Raw genomic sequence first — 24,685 nt, 5'->3', positions numbered from 1 at the left:
GATACCTTGCACTGTGCCCTGGTTAGAAAGGAATTTTTTTTCATGTTATTTTGAAGAATGAGATGACAGTGAATCAAGTCCTTTCACTGAAGAAGCTGGTAGATGTTCTGGACATTACCTTGCCTGAGTTATATGATTTTCTTCTGATGAACCCATGCAAGTCACTTATACAGAAATTTCCTTTTAAAACTCTTTGAAGTTAGTTAATTTACTTTTAGCAGAGAGAAATCCTAAATGGCTTAATTTCCAATTCACACTTGCCTAGGTCATAAATAAGATTGCATCTAGCTGCTGCTTAAAGCAAGATTAACAATAACTCTAAACACTTCCATGTAATAAGGTTAGACTTTGTTGAAACTGATGGGTAGAAAAACTGCCTCCCCCTCTCCTTATTTGCTGCCTTCTTTACTCAGCAGCTGGAAACCAGTGACCTATAAAAGTCTCGTGGAGATCCCAAGGTGGCAGGTAGGAAGCAGCCAAGTGTCACCAGTGGTCTCTGGTTTGAGCAGCATCTCAGATCCCAGTGGTGAAACTCGGGCAGCTCTAAACCTGCTTTTATACAACGCCTCTTGTAAGGAAGCCAAATTGGCCTTCTGTAATGCCTTGCATTCATAAAAAGCATAAATGGTAGAAAGCCACCCTGTGCCTTCTTAATGCCTATTCAACCCTAGGCTGAATACAGCTCACCAAGGCAGAGCTCTCTGACTGTATCGAATAATGCTACAATGAATACTTTGAACTGTTTTCTGAATACTGTTAGATATGATTTCCTGGCATATTGAGAAACAATTCCTGCTTTCTTGTTATCAGTATAATCCAGATGCAACTGCTCTTCTTCATATTTCCTCTTACGTGCTTTTAGCTTCAAATCTGCACAAAAATACATATAGTTGCTCATCTAGGATTAGACAGGGATAAAAATCATTCTGCCTTTGAACTGTGCTCCACCTCCCAGGGCTCAGGGGAACCCACCAATAGCCCAGCTCACAAAGACATCAGAGGCTCAGGTTTTCTGCAAGGTGCCCTGGCACCCAGCAAGCCATGCAGTTTTCTCTGATCTACAGCAGCGTAGAAGTGCCATTGACTTGAAATACTCCATGGCCTTTGGTTCATTAACAAGAAATCAAAATGGTTTGTTACTCAAATAAGGAAATTGAAAAATATGCTATTACTGTTAATTCAGTAGCTTCCCAGCCAATTTTTAAAATATTCATGTGTGCAGAATTAAGTGATTTAACAAAACGTGAGTATTTTCTTCCTGAAGAGAACCACCATGAAAAAACAAATAAACAAAAAGCACAAAAACTCCTCAATACATATTTGGAATGGTTAGGTCAGTTCACAAAGTTTTGGATGTATTTATACACTGAAAGAAATAGAAAATAAAAGCACATACTGTAAGACTGAACTTGTTGACTCAAACCGTAATTCTGAGAAGAAAAAATAGATACTTAGATTTTGCCAGACATAAACTAGTGTGTAATTATTTGTACCTAACAGCAACTTTTGTTATTAAATCCCTTGAAGAACTTTTCTGTATTTTTATGAATAGATTTTTAAAAAATTCCAGCTCTCACCATCACAGTTATGCCAATGGAAACTGTCTGTACTGTGGAGTCGTATTAAGGCGCGACTTTAGCAGAATTCTCATGTGTTGCTCAGCAGTGTTAATGCCCTCCTGGATCCCAAGAGAAGTGATTTTCATAGGCATTGAAAAGTTGATATGTTGAAGATAATGCCATATTTAATTAAATGTCACATATGAGTAATTTCTTCTAGTTTTCCTTCTGTAATTGCCTTTCTTAGGCCACCCCTTTGCCTCTTTAGTTATCAAGACACTTCATTCTCGGAGCCACCAGATGAGGATCCTGAGGCAGCAGTTTGAAGGAACAGTCAGACCACCACTAAAAGAACAACATATATGGACATTCAACCTAACTACTTATGGTCTGCCTATTTGTTTGCCTATCCTGCAATATTCACATATCTCCAGTCAGATTAAATTGTCTCACGCATTTTTCCCTCAGAAAAAACTTCTGAAGAAAGTGTACTATCTTCTGTGATTGTTTGCTTTACACAGGCCCTTATTGGAGGTCTTAGAGGTCTTAGGTGCTTTTTTGGTTTTTTGTTTGTTTGTTTTTCCTTATTCCTCAGATCTATTTAAAAATCATTTAGATCCTGCAGATCATGCATGTCCTTATTTTCTCTGTAAAATCCATATACACATTGTGGACACGTATTTTTTGTCCAGGGATATGGAAGGTGAGGGAACTGAACATATATCCAAACTAGTCCAGCACTTTTCCATTTTTCAGCCATGGGGCTTCCATCTCTAACCTAACTTGTGACCAGTACGTATTGCATAGCTCTTTGTTCTTCTGCATCCTTTGATAATATAGTAGCTTTTAATATTATTTTAAGAGGCACTGTCCAAGATAGAATTTTAATTTAGCTATTCTGACTTAAGACATGCAGAAAATATACAAGCAAGCAAATACAAATGAAATGTTGGATTGAAACAAGATTCTTGGCTCAGCAGACACTGTTTAATTTCTTCTTGTTCTTTGTTTGGAATCGAAAGCAGAATTATAAAATTGCCATTCCCAGTCTCCTGCTGGCTCAGTCAGTATCGGATGGGCTAAAGGCCTCAGCCTTGATGCTTCCATGTTGCCGTCTTGGTGGAGAAGCTGGTAGTGGCTATGCAAACTTCAGAGTTTGGGGCTGCTTAGAAAAACTATAGGTATTCCTGTACATCACCATAGTACTAATTACAAATGGAGTTTCTATTCATTACAAATTTGTTACAAATGGAGTTTGTATGGAGTACTAATTATGAATGGAATTTCTTCTCATTCTCCAAGTCTAGGAAATAAGTGGCATTTAATTGCAATTTATAGTCAGAAATTTTTAATTCCAAAGATTAGGAGATGAAGCATTTTTGTAATAAAACTGATCTTTGAATATGCATTCTATTGCACATGCTATTTTTTCCTTGTTAGGGGAATCAACCTCTAGTATTGAAGAATACCTTAAACGGTAAAACTTAAAGAGGGCTATAAAAACACAGTATTAAAAAGGACATAAATCAGTTTAAATATAGTAATAGGTTTTCTAGTTAAACTGTTTATTACCATTCATATTACAATTTTATGTGAGAATAAAAATGTCAGTTACCTCTGTGCATCTGACCATCTAATTACAAATTTACACATTAGACAGAATAATGAAGTTCAAAGCACATACACCTGATTGACCAAACCATCTAAAATTTAAAGGTACTTGAACTTCATCACATATTTTAAACAAGTCTATACAAAGTTAATATAGCTGAATATAAATAGGTTAAGAATGGTTAACTATTAGATTACAAATTGTTATCTTAAATAAGAAATCTTTATCCACTGGGACTGTTTATAACAAATCTTCCACTGAAATATACTTGGTTCAGAGTAATTCAACCTCTTGAATAGTAGGTATAATAAGTATCTGAAAGACAATATGAAATCATTGCTAGTAAAATTTGCCAATGACAGAAAAGCAATAAAGAAGCAGAAAGTAATGGCGATAGATCAGCTCTGTGGATCAACTTGGCTGAGAGTACATATTTAAAAAACACAGATTATGGGCTCAGAGCAAGAATCATTGGGTAACAGTCATTAACTTGCATGCTGCAAAAGATTAGATGAGATGAGCATTTTCTGGCTTTAAAATCTATCAATAATTGTGTTTTATGTAAGTACAATAAAAGTGCCCTCTGTCAGTCTATACACCAGAGGTCTCTGGAAATGATTATGAAACTATACTCTGTAGAGAACAATTTTTGTTTTGCTTTGGTTTTTGCAAGTGTATTCTTATCGCTTCCAAGATGCGTCTCTTTCTTACTACTAAGATCTGCAAATTTGCAAAAGCTACATTTGTTTTTTAAGCATTTTGAGAGAAGTATACTTTACAACCTGTGACTATGGAGGGATTCTGGCTATTAACTTTCAGTCTTGCACCACGTTCTCATGACTGGTCCTCTTGTTGCTTTTCCTTTTTGCCACTGTAAATTTCATTATTTACATAAGTAAAAACCAGTAAAACCAAATACATAAGTTTGTATTTATTTTCAGTAGAAGTTTGCTAAGCTCGGCCATGTTTTGACACACAGGGCTTCCTGCATTCCCTTTTCAGGAATCCTCCAAATTCCCTTTTGGCCTCAAATTTTGCAGTTTTATCTGTCCTGAGTTTTGATTTGAGTCTGGGGTTTCAAAGGTCTCCAGAAATTTGAAATACATAAGGTTGATTTTCACATTAATATCATATAAAAGTGTGAGTTTCACATGGTTTCAGCATGAAGCCACAAATCATATCTATTTCACTTAAGCCTGATCCCAAGGCAGCCATAAGAATCTAAAACCTGTGATGTGAATCATACCTTATCTATTTATTTTTGAAACCTTATAAGTTTTATGTAACCTTCAATTTTATTATATGTCTTCCATTAAATCTAGTAGTTAGCCTCTGGCCTTGCCCTTGCTAAAATATAACTTTGCTGCAGACTTCACTTTGTGATGACTCACCCTCCGGAGATGCCTTTCCTTTTCATGACAACGACAATGTTGCTTAGGCTTTGTTCTTCATGACATATTTCATGCTACCTAAGATGCAAATTTTTTTACCAGGCTAAGCTAAGTGCTCACCAGCTGAGACTAATTCCTCTGTGACCTTAAGGCAAGACACTTAAGTTCCGTATAGCTAAGTTTCTCATTTGTAAAATGTGAATAGCACCACTTCATTTATTGTCTAAGAAGAAGGCAACGAAAAAGCTTTTCACTTGTAGCACCATGATGATGCACACCAACAGATATTAGTGGTCATGAGGAAAGCAATGAGTACTACTTTACCACTGGGCAATTACTTTGTACAAGTCCAAAACTTTGTGAGTTTTCTACCTAGATACAAGTGTTCCAACCTCTGGGCCCTTATCTAGACACTTACAAGTTTGCTCATTATTACTTTAAGGCAAACAAACATTCATTTCCGTTCATTACCGAATCTACTCTGTGAAGAGTTCAATTCTTGAGTGCATTGCATTCACTTTGCTTGGTGGCTGGAATAAAGATCTGAGTCCTTGAAGGCAACGGAGAGCTACCTGTCAACACATCATTTAACACGTCTTCAGGAAAACCGCAAAGTCCACTGCTCAGGGCCAATGTGTCCATTTTCAGGGAAATGCCACGCGGATATCACCATGAATGGGCTGCAGCCATCTGTAAGGAGTGTTTGTTTTCTGAGGTGTAAGTGTGATGAATATATTTAACGTAACAATGCAGTAATGATTTAACAACTGTATTTTAATAATCAATATTTATATCTTTCAGAAGGGTGTTGGTAAACACAATAGGCACAAATTTCTTCCATAACTGTGAGGAGGGAGAAGAATAAAGGGTATAGTGCCTACTTTACTTGGGGTTTTTGATGTTTTACTATCATTGCCAATCTTGAGTACTAAAACTATGAAACAATTCTATCTGCATCACTTTAAGGGGTGATGTTTTGATTCATTTTTCTTTTTCTTCCAAGCTGCTCAAAAATGCAGTTCATCTTTTTGCTGATGGTTTATGATTTGAAAAAAAAAAAAAGTTGAATAGCATCATTTACTATGGTATCAGACTGCCTCTTATCTATAGCTTGTCTCCATCCTATCTTGCAGACTTGCAGGAAAGTTTCTCCTTTTCCAGGGCACACTTCCTCTCACATGCGGGTAACTACTTCCTGCAAAGGCATTAATAAGCAGCATGCTGTTGTGTTTCCACCTGTGTGCAAATCACAAAGGGCTGAGTAAACCCCACAGAACATAGAGATTAACTTACTTACAATTTGTCTGTAAAAGCTTGTAATTGTTCAGCATGGTATACATGTCTACAGAGCACTCCTAAACCCCACCACAACTTAAAGGTGTGCTTTGAAAGGCCTTCAGGGTAGGACAATGCTTCTAAGAATCTGCAGTCACTCTCTCCAGGGTTAGGCAAGGGCACTTCCTCACTCTCACTTTACTTGCTGACTTTGAAAATCTCAAAGGATTTCTTGCTGGAGAAGAGATTGAAGAGGTAACAGAGATTGAAGTTTAATGCAAAGAGCTCTCTCTCTCTCATCTTTTTTAAATGAGTCTACATAGTGGTATAGAGATGTCTAATGTTTTCGCAGTCTAGTTATAAAATAATCGTGGTTTGGTCCTTACATTTTTTAACTAGAAAATTTGCTGAGATAGAATTATCATAAAATAATATTCTTATAATTTACTATTTCTTATAATTTGCTATAGCTGACAAATTTAAACATATCATCTTTAGAATATTATGCTTTACAGAAAGATTTTTGCAGTATGCTAACTAGAGTGATAATGCTTGCCTGTCAGAAGTACTGGCCTCATCTATGCCAGTAAGAACCTGGTACCCACCAACAAGCCATTTCCTTCTGCTCTCTGTGCTTTGGTTAAACAGGGGAAATAAAGCCAGGCCCGAGCTGGCTGGAGCAGCATGTTGCCTTTCCAAGCCAGATTCCTGATCTGGAAAATTAGGATCCTGAGACATGCTGTAGCTTGCAGACCACCCTGAAAAAATACATGGTTGTCTGAGCTTGGTTGTTGAACTTCCACTTGCTTTCAGCTGAGGGGCTCTAGTTAACTGACACCCTTATTTAGTGCTATTTGAGGTTCAGCTCTTTTAGTTTTTCTTTGTAAGTTTGGCTTCACTTGGGCAATTCACTTTACATGAGACCCAGAAAAAGACAAGTTTGCTATTATATTACTCCGTTTTTGCTACATAATGCCATCCTTCATAGATTAGACAAAAAAGATGATAGTATGATGTTTCACTATTTGGGTGAAATGATATTCAATAGGCTTCTGGGAGAGCTGTGTGGCTGAAGTCAGAGAAACCAGAGCTTTTCTTCTGACCTTTCTCATGTCCTTTGCATAATTGTGGTTCTTAAATCTTTTCAATTTTTTAAGTGCTAGAGTGGGAAAATGACTTCTAGCTCTACAAGCCTTATTTAAGACAGGCAAAGGGATATGGAACACTTTGGTATCAGGTTGCAAGCATCTTAAAGAACAAGAAAAGATTTAAAAGTTGACATAATTTGAGTCTTTTGTTTAAATTCAGATGTGCTGCAAGTAAATTTTGACTGCCCTGAAATCAGTGAAGTGGAACAGCCATGAAAAGTGTCAGTGACGATATTACTGTTAATTAGAGAGGTGCTTTTATTTCAAGTATTTTCTCACCTCCTTTCATGAGCATGAGCGGCGCTCCTGCCCAGAGAAGGAGGCACCGAGGAGAAGATCAGCATTTGCACAACAACTCTTCCACCCTGCTTGAGGCTGCCCTTTTTGACCCAGGTAATTTGCAACTTCTGCACAGCTTGCAGGCAAGAAAAGGTCTGCAGGTTGCAAGAAAGCTACAGTCATTAAATTTAGCCTTTATATATAAGAAAGCATAATTCAGAATTCAAGAAAAAGCCAGGAAATTAGCTTTGATTCTTGTGCTTTGCTGTATAAAACTTACAGAGTAATGATGGCCCTAAGCATCCTGAAGAGCCTGGGACATACAGATGTGAAGATTTCTTTGAGGTTTGGTCTCTCTTGCTGGGTTTGGTCTGCCAGAAATCCCTTCCCTCCCTGCCAAAATTTGAGCAAATAAGTGGAAAAGGAAAAATACTAGTATTGTTACTTCACAGCTGACTTGCATATTAGAAACTCACCTTTCAGCATGGTCTTTATACATATGCTAAATGATTGAAAACTCTAATAGAAAAAAACAATGGTATTTTACATATATGTGCCTCAGGGCATGACAGAAGCTAGGCAGGTCCCTCACCATTTTTTAAATCAGCTTATGAAGTTGCAAGGGTGGGAGACATTAAACCCTGTTGAAAATGGAGTCCTGCCTTGTGTATTGCTGTACAATGAGAAAGGAGTATGAGAAGACAGCATGAGAAAAATGTAAAAAAGTTGCTTACACATGCAAATCAGCAGTGTGACAGTTAACTGGCACTAAAAGCTGCTTGCCTTAATAATGATATCTTGAAAATATACAGTAATTAGGCATGATAGTCTTGAGATGCACTTCTTGCACAACATCAGGCTTATGATGAGCATTTAACTCACAGAGATGCTTTCTTTCATTAAAAATGATTACTCAAGCATGGTTTTAATAATTTTTCAAAGAAAAATGTAAACAGGAGTTAAATTTTATGTGCCTCAGAGGTTCCTTTCTGCTTCAGTGCTGGGTAAGCTAAAAGGGTAAAAAGGAGTTTGAAATTATATTTTTTAGTACAATGTAGATTTTTTTTCCAAGTCTTCATATTTATTAAAGGAAACGTAGTACCTAACTTGAATACTAAATCTATTTAACAATGTAATACTATGGCTTTATATCCTCTTCTCTAGAATGAGCTAAGGCTTCCTACCAAATAACGCCGGAGTTAATTTTCTTACTGAATTGTGCAGCACATACAATATTTAATTTATATTTCTTACCATTATCTTAAAGATTATTGTTAAAACACATTATCTTCCTGCTGCTGAATGACATGGAGTGCATCTCTACCCTGGGAATAGACGCAGCTGACTGATTAAAATCTGTCTCCTTTCTTTCTCCCATATAATACCAGTGTTAACCACACCAGCAGCTGTTAGTAGATTGTGCAATGCCAGAACATGATGGAGAGGAACTGATCTGGTCACCAGTCCAAAAACTCTCCTATGTCTACTTGGTTTGGATGTTTCCCATAACTTTAGGGTAGCACAAACTTCCGTCTGTCCAAAAGGAAGAAAAAAGATGACTCCTTAAAACACAGTCACCAACTGCTCTGCCTCTGGAGTTCACTAAAGCTCAGGTGACAGGATTTCATTACTGTGCAAGTCCAATAATATTAGTAGTTTTACTTAGGATTCAAATAAGTGCAGAATGTCACTAAACCATTTTTATTGGTTTAATGATTAAATAATACATATAAAATTCTTATGAGTAGGTGGACTTGATGGATTAGGATGACAGACTAATTTTTCAACCCTGTTACAATGCAGAAGTTGAGGCCAACACCCAATGTGCATCAGACTAATTCTTCTGAGCAATGTGGACAACACGGACCTTGTACAGGCAATTATGAATGTCTTGAGTTTTTTATTATTAGAAAAAAATAGAAAGGGACAGACTGAACCATTAAATTACTGGACTAACATGCAAATTATAGATTAAGTGTAGGTTTTAGTGATACTCTTACTGGATTTCAGTATACATTTTTATTTGCTGTAGATATTGAGGTGATACATATCTCAATATCTACATATTGAGATATGTAGATAATGTGCATATATGGATAGCTTTTATCATGTACCTTTTATCTGTCTTATTCTGACAAAGCAAAGCATATCCATTGCTTTGTCTGCAATATTTCCTCATAATATATTTAATATAGTGCTCACCTTTCCTTTAGTATTATATGTAAGGAGAAAGCCCATAGTGAAGAGATGATACTAAATGTTGATATGATACTGAATAAAAATTATTCTCTATCTACACTCTACAAATATTGTAGTTACAGACAAATATAAGGAAGTAGTACAAATTTAATTTGACAACTTATCTTATTGTTATCCTTCAAACCCAAATGGAGCAGGGAAAGAATACTATTAAAACTGCTGCTAAGACAACAGTCATTAGCCGGTTTTAAGTCATTTACAATTTCATGCAAGAAAATAAAGAAGGTCAAGACTAGTTTCATGTGTAACTGCAGAGTTGCAAGTCAAAGAATATGACATGAAGTGCTGCAAATTTAGATTCTCCTTAAATAAAGGTATGCCTGGCCAAAGAAGAGACATGAAAAAAGGAGTGAGTACTGATATATTCAGCTATTATAAAGTCCCTGGGAGCCACCCATAGCTGTTCTAGGGATGCTCAGACTTAAAATAGGTCTAGAAATAGAGGAATATAAAAGAAGACTGAAATGAGTTTTCACCTCCTCAGTCTGTTTCTGTGCTGGGCTTAGCTCAAGCACAACAGAGATGCAGGCCCAGGGTGTATCAGGTGGAGATCTGAACACTGAGTCTATAAAATACTCATTAAAAAACCCTGGAATTGGAATCTTCCTTTCAAATAATAAAAAAAAAAAAAAAAAAAATCAAAGTAATATAGTAAATGAGAAGTTCCAATTACTACATGTGACATAAAGCATGAGAATTTCTATTAAATAATTGATTATTGAAAAGTAAATGAGACTTTTTCTGATGGGACAATTATGGGATTTCATACTGTATGAAACAGTAACAAAAAAAGATACTGTGTTCTTGTTAATGGCTCTATTTCTTATTATAAATCTAATGAGCATATTTGATCTTCCCTGATTTCCTTATGCTTCATTGTTTCTGTCATTGTCAAAAGCCTGTTTTTTCACTTCTTTTGTGAAATAATCTACATAATGCAAACTGACTGTTTATAAAGCACAATGAATTTTCCACCAGCAAGGAAGAAAGAGCATCATTTGATAAAAGCAGACATATCATTAAGACAGCTACAAAATTAGATAATTTTAGCGGAGAGCAGATTTTTTTGCTGCCAGTCAAGATTTAAACAAAAGGATCATTCAACATTTGGCAGATAATTATACTTTTCCAAGGGAAAACATAGCATAGAGTGAAAAGAGGTAAGCGCTCCTTTTTCTCAGATAATTTTGTTCTTTGAACATTTTCAACAACTTTCATGCAAAAGCTAAAAATTCTGAACAGTTGCAGCAATTATTGTTACAGGAATATGAACAATGTTCATGTCATCAGTTTGAATTCATTTTTTATTTCAATTTTCAGACTCCTACATCAATAATTTTTGCTCTTGGTCCCCAAACCAACAGGCACCTGCTACCTCCCATATTGCTGGTGTACAAGACTGAGCAGATTTCTTGGAGGCATTGCCGTTGGACATCATTAAACACAAGGCTCCAATCCTACAAACGGCCTCTGAATCTGAAAGCCCAAAGCACAGTTCCTTCTTAATTTTAATAGCAGGGAGTATGGGCTTACAAATCTACTTTTTATTTATTTCTTTTTTAATGGGATTTATTATTAGCCATAAGAAGCAAGAGGGAATAATTTTAAAGAGCTGCCCATCCTCTTCCTCGCAGCTCCATCTGCCCAGATCCCGAGTCCTCCCATCCCAAAACAGGCTGAATTTCCAAACAGGAGGCAGACATAAAGCGCAGCCCCTTGCTGCGACATGTCGGCCTGCTGATCACGCGTGTCTGGGTGCTCCGAATATGAGGGCAGGATGTGCAGGTTTTCTATTTTGCTCCACATCAAAGTGCCCTCCTGTAGCAGAGGAGCGCTTTCAGACTGAGAGCCCAGCTGCTGGCTCTGTGCTTTGGTCAGCAAGATACAGCGCTTGTTCCCCCAACCTTTATTTGTCTAGAAGTGGGAAAATAGCACCAAGTTTGTCTTAGGCAATTACATACCAGGTGTAGAATACGACATTTCCAAAAGGAACATTACACTGACTAAACTGAAAGCGGCATGGATTACTAACTCAACGCTACAAAAAAATAATAAATGCACACTCTTTGAGCGTACAGAGCATGCCAACTTGAATTTTATGTGTATTTTACCTCCTTGCAAAGTGAGCTGAAAGCGGGATTATCATTAATAATAATAATGCACATTAAAATGCATATATAACAGGGGTTGTGACAAGTGCTTGTTGGCTCAGTGGAAAAGATTATACAGACTTTACTGGGCACAGAATGGGCTCCAAGTCTGTCCTTCTAAATTAAGTGAGTCTTCATACGTATAAAACAAGAAGATAAAATGAGTATGAGAAGTGTTTTTCATTTGATACTCACAACCCACTGTGCTGGAGATGCAGTGTCTGGAAAGACCATTTTAGCAGAAACCGGTATTTTCCTCTGTTGCTACGCGCGGAGCAATGCCAGCGTCCTTTTGCTTGCTCTGTAACAAGGATCAGGAGGTGCTGTAAAGATCCTGAGCTGGTGCCTGCATCTTGCCGGCTTGGACTAACGAGAGACAGAATTTGAGTCCAATCACAATATCTTGACTAAAGCCATATAGGAAAGGTCAGCTAAACTGATAAACATTTGTCATTGTAAAATTGGCTGCATATTTATAACTTTTCTGAAATACGAACTGTGAAATAAATGTGGATGTCCCATGGCCGCACATTAGCCCAGGCAAAGAGCAGCTCCTCCCCCCCCCCCCCCCTTACCAGGGGCTCCTGCTGCGCACCCCTGCAGTGTGTGCGCACAGTCCAGTCCCACTTTCATCCTATTTTTCCTTCAGGGACACGGAGAGCAATGCTTACACCTTTTCAACACGCTTTTCTTCAAATAACAGTGTGCCATCTCCAGCACAGATTCTGGTCTATTGATTGCTTGTTCTTTAAATGATAAAATAATATTTAGGAAATCTTTAATGTAACTTTTTCCAATCATTTTTTTCATTTAGGTAAATATCTATATTTGTGTGTTGTTATAAATCAGTCTTTCTTCATGGCTCCCCTCCATTTGGAACTGTAAGCTGTATGTCTCTTTTGTAGATGTGGCTGCTAGTTGTACTCAGTTCTTCACTTTATCACTGAAGCACAGATGGACTGTTTTAGCAAAGTGTTTTTTATAGACTCTCATATATTTCTCCATGTAATTTAAAATGTTCACAATTTTTCCTTTTTTTCCTTTTATCTATCATCTCACTTATTATTTTTTACTTGGTTAAGACAACAGCTAGTTGCTTTACTCAAGTTATACATTAGCCTTAGATTAATAGTACCTAAATACAGCAGGCCAAATTCCAGGCTGAAATGTGGGTGGGATATATGTATGTAATCTGACTGACTGCATTACAGTCATGTAGGCTTACATAGCCAGAGTACTACTAGAGGGAAGCTGACTAAATTCTGATATTGCTTTTCAAACTAACCTAACTGAAAAAAAAGAAAGAAAAGAAAATCAAACCCCACTTTTTATTCAAAGAGGCAGTGTGAGAGAAAGCAAGAAGCTGACTGAAGGGGAATATATTCATATTCTCCTGTTTGGTTGTACGCTCCCAAGGATATCTTGATCAATATCAGAGCTGTATGCAATACGTAAAATAAATAGGTTATATTTCATAAGATACATTCTAAATTATACATTTCCATACATGCAGCATTAATATGAAATGCAATTTTATCTGATTCTAATACTTTAATGTTAGATTCCATTATGTGCACAGTAGGTAAATGAAGAGATGCACATGAAATCTGGATTTAATTAGGACATATTATCACTTATTGACTGAAATAAATAGAATACATTAATTACAGGCATTATGTAATTTTTTTTTTCCTGTCCTGAGATGATGAACAACAACACAGCAAGGTTACATTTATTGCTGACAACCAAAACCCAGCCATACGAGTTTTTTTCTTAAAAAATATAAAATCACAGTTTGGTAGGAACAAGGTGTGGCATCGTCAACATTTTCTCCAATTTTTCTGGCTGGGATTTTCTGGCCAGACTCATCCAGCTTTCACAAACATTTGTTGTTTCTTTCAAAACTACCTTTTGGGACTTTTCTTAATTCTACTTGTAAGAAACGAAATAAAATCTTGCACAGTTCTCCCATAGCTGACAAATGCAGCTATTCCTGTCAGCAGATGTTTTCCTTACCCCCAAATTTTTATTATTATGGTATAAAAGCACCAGAAATAAGAACCAAGTTTCCAAGAAAAAGAGCAGGCGTTTTGCAGAAGGGAAGATAGCAAGACTGGGCCTTGACTCAAGGAAAAAGTCTGCCTTGAAGATATTTTGAAACCCCGTTACGGAATGAAATTGCTTTTTCACTTTTTGGCTCCCATGGAGCGCGGTCTAAATGTCTGTGCGATTCATCAATGTCCCCAGTAATTGGCCGAGACGTCTAGTTATGGCCTCGCTAATGCCATTTATAGTCCTTGTCACTTCTGCAAAGATTGATTTGCCGGCGCGGCGCTGGGGGAGCCGCTGCCTGCCGGCGAGGCGCAGAGCCCTGGCACTGCCGCGGCCCTCGGCGTTGCGGCTCCCTTTCCACATCTCTGCCCGACACCGGCACGCCAGCGGTCTGGCTTTGCACGCCACTGGCTGGCTTTGCACGCCAGCGGTCTGGCTTTGCACGCCACTGGCTGGCTTTGCACGCCAGTGGTCTGGCTTTGCACGCCAGCGGTCTGGCTTTGCACGCCACTGGCTGGCTTTGCACGCCACTGGCTGGCTTTGCACGCCAGCGGTCTGGCTTTGCACGCCGGCAGTCTGGCTTTGCACGCCAGCGGTCTGGCTTTGCACGCCACTGGCTGGCTTTGCACGCTGGCAGCACCGCTGCCTCCAAAGCCCCTTGGCCGTAAGCAACAGCACTTGCGCACGCCTCGCTCTTTGCCACTGTTTTACAGCTCCTGGTGCCCAAGAAAACCGCAGGGCAGTTATCAGGCGGCATCTCTGTTCGTCGTGGGCTGCTTTCTCCTCACTGAGGTGCTTTTCCAGCCCTCTCATCGCAGCGGCGCCTGAACACCTTGTTGTCTTTAATCTCTCAGCAGAACAGTCGAAATGAAAACAGAGCTGTTAAATTCCTCTCCACCCCAACAGGGCTGAATTCCAGCAGCTCCTTCCACTTCCATGTGGGTTTTTGATTTTTCCCTCCCTGCAGACTCTTTCTTTAATGTCTGGGAAACCTTTATGTCTATATTCATAGCTGCCTACATACATTCTTGGTTGGTTATTTGTGCTATCTACAATAATACCACTTTCATCTTAAAATACCACACTGAGTAGGTCTTGATTTCATATTGAAGGCTACACTGACAAAAGGTGATAAAACACACAGAACATTATACGTATTTATTTATAAAGCTGCAGTATCCCGCACATCATCATCACTTCTATAAAGTACTATCCAAAAAAGATCATTTTGAAAGTGAAGGTCATATCTCATTTTACTTTGACATGTAAATACATTTCTGTCTATCTATCAAAGCCTTTCCAGCATATTCGCCACTGCAAAAGTGCGTCTGGCGCCAGTGAATCAAAAGCTACAGCAGCAGTTAACACTCAGTGTGCTAATTAATGGCTCAAGCAGAAAGTTAAAAGAGTGATTTTTTTTTTAATTTTTTTTTTCCAGACAGTTCACTGATCAGTGATTGAGGAGGAAATGTCTTTTTCAAATTTTTGATATAGTGTCACACTAAATGAACCATAAAGAAACAATATAGAAAATACATATCTTGGAATCTGTGAGAACATTTTACAACTATTAAAGACCACATTGAAAAGCCTGTTTTTTAAATGGTGCTGAGGGACCTCTGAAACCAGCTTTATTGGCAAGGTCATCTTTAATAAAGGAAAAGAAGATAATCAGGCCCTAAATATCACAGTCAGGAACATAATGTTGCTTAAAGTCCAGAATCATTAAACTGCAGAGGAAGAAAGGAAGTTAAAATGCTAAGAAATTGTGATGCAGATCATATTTATTCAGGTCCAAGATAATTGCTAAGAGGTGGTCAGCAGTGACATGAGAAATGGCATTATAGGTGGCTTTTAAACAGAGAGGGTCTTTTGGGCCAGTTGTCCTCACTGGCCTCTTAAAACTGCTGCTGTTCATGGTTTAACTAGTGTCATGTTACTCGATCTCATGGAAGACACAAACCTTGACTCAGGAGGAGTCTAAAAGTTCTCACAATTTTATTTTTTCCTGATGAGGTATGGAAAGAACCTCCCCATACATACCGAAACCATTTGATTTTCTTTCCAGCACTTTCAGACATAGCTATATACTACAGCATAAAAAGCACTTCTAAAGGAAAAAAAAAAAATCTAAAAAAAAAAAAAAAATCACAAGTCATGCTGTGTTTACATTAGGGAACTTTTCTATACTTTTTGCCATCTTTTCATCCATAAATTCAGTTTCTGTGAAATGGACATTACTTTTGCAAAGCAATTTGAAGTTGATAACACAATGTATTGACTTGGATTTGGATTGTCTGGCAACATTTCTTCCAGAGCGCTTTTTTTTCTTAACTAGCCTAGTAGTGGGAGCATTACCTTTATTTTGTGAAAGTGAAGGTCCTCCTTGCTTTAAGTGAGGCAGTTATTGTTTTTCTCCCTGCCCCCAAAAAAAGAAGTGACAAAACCCCAATCATCATTTGAAAGGGAGTATAAACAAAACCAGCTACTGATGTTTTTAGTGGGAAATATAAGGCTAAGCTCTGTCAGTATCTGAAAAATGGAAAGCAAAAGTGTAGTGGCAGGAACAAGTCTTGTTAACTGCATCCTTGATTATTTTTTGCAGCAGCTCTGGCCCCCTCCCAGCCCTGCAAGTTCTCATACTTAGTAGGTAGCAATAATCTAAGCAGTGGCAAATACATACTTGTCCTTGCCTGCCCCACAAATGTTAGCTTGTGCTCTGCCTGGAGAGCCAGGATTTCTTCGGGAGCACCGTGTCGCAATTGCACATACACAGGTGACGGGAAGCGCTGGGCGAGATCGTGCCCTTGGCACTAAATGAGCTGGTAATCCTCAGCCACAACAGCGGTCAGCCACGGGCCAGCTCCCCGCAGGTGAGCGTAGGGCATGGTGAGCATTAAAGACTTTCCCATATACGACAGAGTAATGAGCACCCTGTTGTGTCTGTTGACTTCAGTGAGCAAATGAAGGAATCGGTTAAGCTTGCCAGCTGTTGTTATTATTTCTTTTTTTTGCAAAGCACTGGGAGGGGGGTGGAGGAATGGACAGTTTTATGGCTGCTAAGATAATTCTCTGCTTGAAATTCAATAGCTGTTTAAACATGCATGCCTTTTACTTTTATAAAAGACATTATTACTGAAATTTTTGCAAAATAATATTGGCCTATTTCATATGCATTGAAGAGTACCACTTTTCTTCATGAAAAGCTAAAATGAATATATCCAGAATACAGCTCAAAGGTAATTAGTAGTGATAATTGTTCACCACCTTTTTTTTAAGTAAGTCAGTCAGACATTTTCAAGCATTGTAAATAAGTCATGTCTAAAGCTAATACAATTTTTTATTTTTATATAACAGTGAACTTGCCAAACACTTTTATTTATCAGTTTTTAAAGAAAACATTTTAGAGCTAGTGTCCGGTAAAATTTCAGCCTGCAGCAGACTTCATCAAAACTAATGAGCCTTGAAAAATAAGATATAGCTCAGGAAGGCTGCTAAAAGCTTTTCGCAACTGTAGCCTGTGCTAGTGTGCTATAACCGGTTCAAAAAGATACCTCAATTAATCCTGGCCTGGAAACTGAGAAAATAACCTATATACTTTCATTCTGGAAAAATATGATGCCAGTCTTTGTAAGTGGTTATGGTAGCTTTGTGCCACCCAGAGGACGGAAACCTGCTGCAAAGGCGGCCGGGGAAGCACCGCCTGTGCTCTGCTGCCCTGCCTGTGCCTCTCGCCTTCCCACCGCTGCTGCCCGTGCCAAAGAAAGAGAGCTTCTGTGCGAGACAAAGCTGACTTTCTCCTTCCTCTCTCCCTACCACTTTACCCCAAAGTGACCAGACCAAAAAGTTGTTCTTTGATTTATCTGAAAACTAAACCTAACAAAATATCATTCAGCCTGCTAGTCTTTGTTGAGCTTGGTGGTGTAAGGGAAGCTACTTAAATAAAGAGGAAAAAAATCTTCTTTGGGTATGGTTAATAAATAGATTATGAAAATGTAAAATGAAAAAAAAACTATCAATAAGGAACTTTTTTTTCCCCTTTAGCAAAAGATAATCATGGTGGGATGTTTGCAATTTTCTTTTTCAGAAAAATAGCAAACAGAGTCTGCTTTAATTTTGCAAAGGGATATTCTCTGTGGAGCCTATTGCAAACACAAATGATACATATTTTGTCTTGAAAACAGAATGGGCCAGATCATCAGTAGCACGCAGTGGCAAAAGGCCAAAAAGTGGAGCTGGCTCAACATAATTAATTACTGTACTGGTGATTTTGCCAGCGTATCTTGTTATAAATCACAATGCACTCAGCTCAGTTTTATCTCCAGGAAAAAAATCCAGAAGGGTAATTTTCTTTCCCTTTTTTAGATTGTGTATTTTTATATATGTGTGTATACATACATACATGCATACATACATATGTAATGCATATTTATCTATTTATATCTATATATGTAGGTGTATATGTATGTATGTATGTATGTATTTTTTACATATAAAAGGCGGAAAAATAAACTGAGATCTGGGAGAAATTATAGCTCTCAGTTATAACGTGCTTCAGACTAACCTCGCCTACTATTGTGAAGGCCTGCAACCAATATGTGGGCAGGCTCTGGTGGAAGAAGAAAAAGTCAAAGAAAAAAGATCTGACAAATAAAATAACTAGCAAAAAGAGGGAGACCTGTAGTAAAAAAACATCTTTAGGGACTGGTCAATAATTTCTACCATTTTGAAAACGTCATTACATTGGGGGGAGGGGGGAAGGATAGTCATTCATATATATTCATATGAGCCTAGCAGCCTGAACATCCCTCTCCTCGGTGCCCGGCAGAGGCAGGTGGATGCTCACCGAGCATCTCCTTTCTCTGCTCCCGGCAACGTCAGCGCGGCCGGGGGCTGCCCCAGGGTGAAGCTACGCAAAGCTCCAGCGAGGGCAGGTAATTGCTGCTGCCCCCGCGGTGTGGCCGCTCCCCGGCTGGGGGCACGTCCGGGCCAGCCGATGGGGCAACCGGGCGGCCCAGCCTCCTCCCGGCGAGAGGGTCGCGAAGCACCGCCGGCAGGACGCTTGCTCCCCGGCAGCGCTGACGACGCTGAAGGGTCGCGCTGCGTCCTGGGGCGTCGCTGAAACCCTCGTTTCTCGCGGCGAGGTTGCGGCGCGCGTGCTGCAGAGATTTCCGCAGGGCAAAGCAGGGGACACCGCTCCTGCACGGAATCAAACCCAGCCTGCGTGCCTGCATACCACCCAGGTTGTTTGCACGGGTGACTAACGTACCAGTAGCACACTTTGAAAACAATGTCTTAATCCAGGCTGGTACATGTTCGTTGTTTGTTTTTTTGTCCTTTTATTTCCCTAACCTGAAACAATGGTAGTCTGGACTTAAAAAAAAAAGCAAAAAGTAAAAATACAGTGATGAGTTTAGGAATCTGGCTTTTGTTATCGTACGTATTTACTTTGTCAGCAAGTGCGTTCATTTACATGATTGAACTATATCTTTTCCAATTTTAAGTTAAGATCTTCACAGAAATGCAAAACAAAGAACAATGAACAAAGAAATCAAAATCCCATTTGTTTTTCTGGGCAAGGTGAAAGAGTACAGTGAAATCTATCATAAAGTTTTACTCAATTTTATGCTCTGTTTACAATTTTTTGATTTTCAGTTTTTCCGTTTTGTTTTTTTTAAGCCAGATGTCTGGGGAAAACCAGAAAACAACAAACTGCCACTACACTCACCATGCTGGGCTCTAGTTCCAAATGTCATATTTTCTCATGCTGCTCAGTAAGATCATATGAGAAATGACATAGAAAGGTCACAGAACTGTCACTTCTTTATTAAAATGAAATAGCCTCTAGTTTACAGGGCTTCTTCTCAATTTTCAGAACTTAATGTCAGTAAACGCATGGCATACAAATGACATTTCTAAATTCAGTTCATTTTGTGGTATCTAGAAAAGAGAAATGGAACTTGGCACCTTGTGGGTGTTTTCTTGATATCAAATAGTTATAAAAATATCTGACTAGAGGAAGAATTATTTATCAAACCTAAACTTGCTATCTATATGTAAACATCCCTACCTGTTGCAGAGATTACTGTTATATGGCCATTTTTCTCCAATCTCGGTGGCATATTGTAGCAATTGAAGTGCTGATAAAAATGATTGGGTCCTGCTGACCACAGAACAGGAAATGTCAAATAGATCGAAAATCACAGATTAAAGTGAAAAGAATTGCTAAACTTGGTGCTGTCGCTTGCACATCTTTGCTTTGCAACACAATGTTCATATTAAAGAGACAAATGTAATAGATAAATGGCTCTCAGGTCTTCCTATCTCTGTCCAAGAAAGAATGCCTTACAAAACAACTGACTAACCATTAACTCTGCAGCGGAGAGGGCAAATGCTGTTATCAGCTAGGGCGCTATACTCCCCACACTGCTTTTTAGGTGCCGGTTGCATGCCAGTTGCTGCCTGTATGTAAAATTCGTAAGACAATCAGGTCCAGCTTAATACATTTTTAAAGGTGCATGAAAACATGTGCAGTGTAGGAATAGGTGCACTTTAACACGTGAAAAAAGAGAGCTCACACTCCAGACTAGTTGAGTTTCCTGACCTGAAATACAAGGGAGAAACCTCCAGAGAAGCAAAGGCCATGGCTGCTACTGCCTCTCATGTCCTGGTGGTTCTGGCAAGCACACTCATGGCTTCTCAAATGCCAGCCCAAGGCTACGCAGACCGGCTGCCTCGCTTCGCCTAACTCGCCACCTAAGCCTTATATTCAGTTCACCTCTCCTTGCATCACTCAGAATGCCAATAAAGCAACCTTTCAAAACGGTATCTCAAAAATATCTAAACAAATCTAAAAAAGCAACATATCTGAAAAAATAAGTAAACATATATAAAGCAAACTTACCTACACTCCAGATAATTTACAGTTATCATGCTTGTGTATAAATGAGAGGCGTGGATTGAGCCGGCGTTCTCAGTGTCGCTTCTCAAGCTGTCTCCCTCTTAGGTCTATGTCTTCAGTTCCTGTTTCCTCCTCCTCCTGTTTCATGGTCCTGCTGTCGGAGGCAGGAATTGCATAACTTTCTCCTCCAACCATTTCCCCATCTCCCTCCATTCTTTAGTGTCAATACCACATTCTTTTATTCACAGCAGTGAGGTATCATCTCCATGCTTACACCCACAGCTGAAAGAATTATTAAACTCCTTTTTATAGTCTTTCAACATTCTGTGCCAGTTTTCTCAGTATTGTGGGGTGGAATAAGAGGTCCTTTGCTATGGAAGTATCGAGCTCCTTGTACTGCCTGCTCAGCTGTCTTACTTTCTAGCTGACACACTCTTGTATGAGCTGGCCTGTCTTCACACCCATACTCGGCATTCGTGTTCCTACTGCAAATGTAACGTACTCATATCCTGTAGGGGCATTCCACATTACCTTGAATCTCCCATCTTTTGTTGTTCCTCTTCCATTTGGCTAAGTAAGATTTTATTGTGTTCTTAATTTTCTTTGCTAGGTCTAACTAAGCATGCCTTCTGACAGCTTTCACACCCTCCTTCCCTTTCTTAGCTCCAAGATTAAGCTGTTGATGCAAATAATGCCCCTTCCATTCTGGTTCGCTGCTTACTCTTTATCATCCTTCTGGAGGAGGTTATTTGTCCAATAGTCCCCCAACTACTGATTTTCACTTCTTACTGGAATACAGATTTCAGTCAGCTTTCGCCTATATTTTAAATATACCCTAAGCTCTCCATCTCACCTGATCTTTATTAACTGTTCCCCCTACTTTCTAAAAGTCTTCCCTTTTGAAATGAAAACTTATTGACTTTTTGTTTATGCTTCTCTTTAAACAAAATTAATATGTGAGCTCTATGTCACTTCTAAAAAGTCATCAGTTTCAAACTAATCTGTCCACCAAAATGCATGGCTAAAAGAACAGCACCACCTTTTGATTTGGAAATGGTGAAAAAAAAATCTTTCACCTCTCACATTCTGCAGCGACTGAAGTCCATTGGCAATACCAGTGCTCTGGTCTGTATTTGAGAGATTAAAGTATCTCATGATAATACAGGTCCTAGCAGTATTTATCTCCCTAGTAATATTAAAAACACTTTATCTCTTTTCCGTCTGCTCAAGCAAAGGAGAGGCACAGTGGGGGGGGAGTATTTGTGACAGACGCAGCCCTCAACACCAAGAGCAGCTCACCAACAGCAATCCTCCAAAGTGCTTTGGCGCCCAAGATCTTGTGTTTAACTCCAGCTTTCATTCAGTTTCCCAGACAGTGCATGTTGGCACTACATGAGCCCCAGCCACTGTAGTTCTTCTGCTATCCCTACAATATCTGACTCAATCCTGCAGCAGGAATTCTAATTCCTGCTTTACTCTCCTGAGTCTTTCTTATCTTTTTTAGTAAACAGATATCTCCATTGTTCCTCTCTGTCCTTAACTATATGGCATGACTGCTAAGTAGCTTGGAGTTCCTGCTGCTAAACAATATATATTTTTTAATAGTAAGGTCTACTTGCCGTATTTCTTGCACCCACATGAATCTGTAGAAGGTAGAGTTCTGAATTGTTTCACTCTGAATCCTTGGAAAACCATTCTGTATTTAAGACATATTGTAGATTTTTCTTGCTTAAAGGAGATACAGCGACAGATTCTGCTAGATCAGAACTCTACTGTATTCTTTCTATTACTGTTCAAATAAGGCATATGAATGAGAGATGATAGAGACTCTACTTCTTGTCAACAATTCCAGAATTTCTTCAGTGAAGAGCATTCTAGAATGGAAAAGATGGGGTTTTCAGTACTATGCTTTCCTCAATGTTTGTGTTCCTGGGTGCAGGCAATTTTTTTTTTCTCAATGAGTAGAAGAAAAAATGGAAATAACGCTTTGCTGCTCCTCCATCTGCAAAAGTGATTGCCTACTGCTTCTATTCCTTGGCTATTGAGTTGGAAAAGTAACTTCTGGAATTTGGCAACTTATACCTATTGAAAATAATGGCAAAACTTCCAGTCAACTTAGTGGAGGCCATACTTCCACTCAAGAGTGTGAGAGAGTCTTCCTGCTTTGTAGCAGGGTTTTGTTCCTGTCCTGCTTGCTAAAGAAAATAATTATAGCCCAGGAGAAAGGAATTGTGGCATTTCCTATGTCCACAGCCAGTCTATGGAACCACGGTACTAAAAGCTCAAGTATACAGTAGAAGTAAGAAATCCAAGGAGTGGTAAGAACATCTCAGCTTGAGCATCAGTAAACCCAGTTATGGAACAGACACTGGAGCAGTCTGTGCAAGAGGCAAATCTGCCAGGACGGTCCAGGGACACTCTAAAGGCACTCAAGGAGGCAATAGCTGAATTACTATCTCTGGTTTACAGCCTCTACCGCAAAACCACCTCCGTACTTTCTGAGAGACAGAAAAATGTTACAAATGTGTTCCATGGTAAAGTCATTAAATTAAAAAAACAGTTAATCTGATGTTCTGACCATGCAAATCAGTAGAAACTATAAGAAAAACAGAAATAGATGAATTAGAATATAGATGAGAATATGGCTTTTTTTAAAGAGAAGTAATTTCTCCCAACCTTATTGTAATTCTTTGAAGGAGACAATAAGCATGTGATAAAAGAGATCCATTTGATATAATCTATTTGACTTTCCAAAAAGTTCTCAAATTCTCAGCCACCAGAAGGAAAGGGTTAAAAAGAATCAAAAACAAGGAACAGGACTAGAAATGAGAGGTTCACTAAAACCTGCAGAAAAGACCCTTTGAGATGGGTGACTGGGCATTACCATGACAGATAATATTCAACATAACATTCAACAAAGTAAATGTGAGATGATACGGATGATAAGAAAAAAAAATCATTATTTCACATGTAACGCGATCAGCTCTAAACTACTGCAGAATGTGACTTGCAGGATAATTATAGGCAATTCATGAGACCGTCAGCTCAAGGAGCAGAAGTGGGTAAGAAAGGACACCAAATGTTAGGAACAATCAAGAAAGGGACAGAAAAGGGATGGGGGGGGAGGCGGGGAAGAAAGGAACTTTCTTATACTGCTGTAAAAAATCCATGGTCCACCCTCATCTTGAAATGATGTATCATTCTGATCCCAGAATAATAAAGACTGATAGAATGGATAAAGGTTCAGGGAGTGGCACCAAGAGAGAACAGCACAAGGAACGGCTTTGAGACTGGCCCAGGGAGCCTACAGTCCCTGGCCTGGGAGGGAGGCGGCTGGAAGGCAGCAGCAACCTACAGGCATGAGCAGCAGGGAGAGGGGCAGGACTAGCACTGTCTTTTTGGGGTGCAAGGTGGTTAAATGTATCTAGCAGCTGGCAGGGTCAAAGCAAGCAAAAATGAAGTGCTTTTCCCACGCTGAGTAGGTAAGCTGTGGCAATTCTTGCCAGAGAGTGTTATGGCTAATAAATTTTACAGGGGCCAGAGGAGACTTTCTCATTAAGACAGCTCCAGTTAGGGTTGCTGAATACGTGGGCAATAGCTCGGACTCAGGTAATTTCTGACTGTGTGTTTGTTCTGGCTGAGGCATCTGCCTTGGGTCATTGCTAGTGAGGGCATACCAGGCCCTCCAGTCTTACCCAGTAGAGCCATTCGCATGGCTTTTACCAACATGCCTCAGAGAGTTTCGCACTCTGTATCAGCTACTGCAACTGCATTTTAACTGCTTCAGATGTAATTCCTTCAGTAAACAGTATAAAATACAGCCTTCCATAAATAATATAACTAAGCCTAATTATATCAGGCTTGGTTTTATTTCCCATGAGTGTATATATATATATATATATATATATATATGTAGCTATTTTCATTCTGTTTCATTTTTCTAATCCTAAATTGCAATGTTGTTTTTTTTATTATGGCTTACATCATCTGTACTTAACTCTCCTTAAATGATCCTAACATGTTCCTTAAAACCATGGCTCTAACTAGGAAGGCTAAGGA

General features: G+C 38.9%; 1 long non-coding RNA gene across 13 annotated transcripts in view; it reads right to left on the bottom strand.

Annotated features, from left to right (window-relative positions):
- Nucleotides 1-24,685, bottom strand: part of LOC136992621 (uncharacterized) — an 80,795-nt gene that overhangs the window by 1,276 nt on the left and 54,834 nt on the right. For 7 of the 13 annotated variants that reach the window (XR_010885022.1, XR_010885020.1, XR_010885023.1 and 4 more), the window contains 5 exons: nucleotides 20,630-20,780; nucleotides 11,869-12,039; nucleotides 7,545-7,657; nucleotides 7,265-7,419; nucleotides 5,369-5,798 (listed from right to left, as the gene is read on the bottom strand). This is a non-coding gene — a long non-coding RNA (uncharacterized lncRNA). Of the gene's footprint in view, nucleotides 1-5,368; nucleotides 5,799-7,264; nucleotides 7,420-7,544; nucleotides 7,658-11,868; nucleotides 12,040-20,629; nucleotides 20,781-24,685 lie in introns of those variants that run through there. The other 6 variants (XR_010885021.1, XR_010885024.1, XR_010885032.1 and 3 more) reach the window with 5 other exon arrangements.

Source organism: Apteryx mantelli, chromosome 9 (assembly GCF_036417845.1).
Source record: "Apteryx mantelli isolate bAptMan1 chromosome 9, bAptMan1.hap1, whole genome shotgun sequence".
In the NCBI taxonomy this organism is placed as follows: Eukaryota; Metazoa; Chordata; class Aves; order Apterygiformes; family Apterygidae; genus Apteryx; species Apteryx mantelli.
Note: the sequence above shows the minus strand (reverse complement) of the source record. Positions and strands in the feature narration are given on the sequence as shown.